The sequence below is a fragment of the Clupea harengus genome, chromosome 4 (genome assembly GCF_900700415.2).
Source record: "Clupea harengus chromosome 4, Ch_v2.0.2, whole genome shotgun sequence".
Lineage (NCBI taxonomy): Eukaryota > Metazoa > Chordata > Actinopteri > Clupeiformes > Clupeidae > Clupea > Clupea harengus.
This window is the reverse complement of record NC_045155.1, coordinates 23,620,958-23,623,457: the sequence shown is the minus strand read 5'-3', so window position 1 is coordinate 23,623,457 and position 2,500 is coordinate 23,620,958. Positions and strand designations below refer to the sequence as shown.

At 42.9% G+C, this 2,500-nt stretch overlaps 1 protein-coding gene across 1 annotated transcript in view; it reads right to left on the bottom strand.

Annotated features, from left to right (window-relative positions):
- Window positions 1–2,500, bottom strand: part of gabrd (gamma-aminobutyric acid type A receptor subunit delta) — a 26,993-nt gene that overhangs the window by 5,379 nt on the left and 19,114 nt on the right. The gene's annotated exons all lie outside the window — the stretch shown is intronic.

Below are 2,500 nucleotides of genomic sequence, written 5' to 3'. Positions count from 1 at the left end.
ACACACATACACACACACACACACACACTTACATACATGTTTACATATTCAATCTCCATTACACACTCACACACACACGCACACACACACACACACACATACTCCCTCACACACACAAACCAACACACAAACACACAGACACACACTAACACACATGTTTACATATTCAATCTCCATCACACACAAACACACTGACACACAAACACACACTTACACAAATGTTTACATATTCAATCTCTATTACACACACACACACACACACACACACACACACTCACACACACACTCACTCACACACACTCTCACACACACACTCACTCACACACACTCTCACACACACACTCACACACACACTCTCACACTCACACACTCTCACACACACACTCACACACACACTCTCTCACACACACTCACACACACACTCACACACACACTCTCACACACACACTCACACACACACTCACACACACACACACACTCACACACACACTCTCACACTCACACTTACACTCACACATTCACACACTCTCACACACACTCACACACACACACACACACACACACTCTCACACACACACACACACACACACACACACACACACACTCTCACACACACACACACTCACACACACACACACACACTCTCACACCCACACACACACACACACACACACACACACACAGGGCCGGCGATTGCTATAGGCGAACTAGGCGACTGCCTAGGGCGACAAATGGGTTGGGGGCGCCCTCTAGTGTCGCCCTTGGACCTACTTCCCATTAATCATAGTTAGAATAACAAGCAAATAAAAACATGTTTATTAATCATGATCATCCGAGGGCGCCCCTTCAGCCATACGTTTACTTCAACCTGATTTTTAGATTGAATTGATGGTTATTGTCGATAGGAGGGGGGGGGGGGGGCGGTTGCGTTAAGTTACGTTACGTTAGTTATGTGAGGGCTCCTGCACACTGCCAGGGTGGGGTGAGCCGTGAGTGTGTCAGCTACGTCACATTCGCAAAAATGAAGCGGTCAAAACCATCTGGAGCACAGGGACGAAAACGAAGAAAGGAAGAAGAGGAAAAGAAAGCCAAGTATAGAGGTAAGTTTTCTCATCTCAGCCATTAAGGTGTCAAACGAAATACATGTAGTATTGTGCATCACCTAATATTGGACGTTTCATTGCTGTCACTTAGGCTAGCTATAGCTAGCTAGCGACTGTTACTTTGCTAATTTGCTACGTAGGCTATTACTAGCAAACGTAACTTCACTGATAACCTACATGGATGTAAATGTCAAATAGTTATGAAAAGTACAGTTGCTGTCTACATTCATTATAAATGGCATAAGTTCTGTTTAGTGAATTGAATGCACAACTAGCAGGTGCATACACACACAGTAACCATTTTGGGGATAGTGGTGGTGTTCACCCTTCTGTACAGTTCCTCCCCAGGAATATACTAACATTTTTGTTTTTAATTGGCCAGATGCACTCAGGCAATTTTTGCAAGGACGAAGAAAGGACGCCTGATTCGCCTCCCTCCGAACTTTGTAAGTAGCCTACACAATTAGTACTACTGTTGCTGTTTTTGTTATTGTTATTATTATTAGCAATTATTACTTTCATAATCACATCACATTAATACTACTAATTGTAATCAGTAGCCTAGTATTATTTAGCCTTGTGGCAGTAATTGTAATATATCTACTACAAGTTACATGGTCAGATAAAATGTATTTGTACAATGCAACTATGTGGTAGGATGATAGAAATGACCAAATGCAACTGTGTAACGAACAGCATGGATGAACTCTGTGTTTAAATACAGCTGCAGGAGAAGGGACATCCAGTAGTACTCAAGGGGCCAGTAACACACAGGCCAGGAACACACAGCCTGCATCAGGTGAGTCTATTTAATAGTATTTATTCAAGCCACATCCATACTTTAAAGTACAATAGAAACATGTTAGCATGTATTAAATACAATAGCTTGTTTTCTTAAAGAAGTTCAACCACATTCATGATCATTTCACTTATTATATTAAACACCGCTTGTCTGGCTATACAATATGCTTGAATACAGGTGAAGGGACATCCAGGACCACATCAAGCACTCAGGGCACCAGTGAAACTACACTGCCGCCTGCAGACACCTCACCCTCCACAATTCCTGCTATCCAGGGAGAACCTATAGATCCTGCTGACTGGCCAGCCCTCTGTGATCCGGTAAGGACAGAGTTAGTTTGCAGAGGACCATACCAGACCAGTCCAGACTTGATGGGAGATGATGGGAGAAGCTGCCACCACAACCACTTCTACAGGAAATTAGTAAATGGGGAGAAAATCAAGAGAAGCTGGCTTGTATATTCAAGGAAAAACAATACTCTGTATTGCTTCTGCTGCAAGCTCTTTTCACAGAAAAATGACCACCTCATTAGGAGTGGCCTAAATGACTGGATGAATTGTAGTGAGGTATTTGAGATATTTTGTAGTGGTACGTA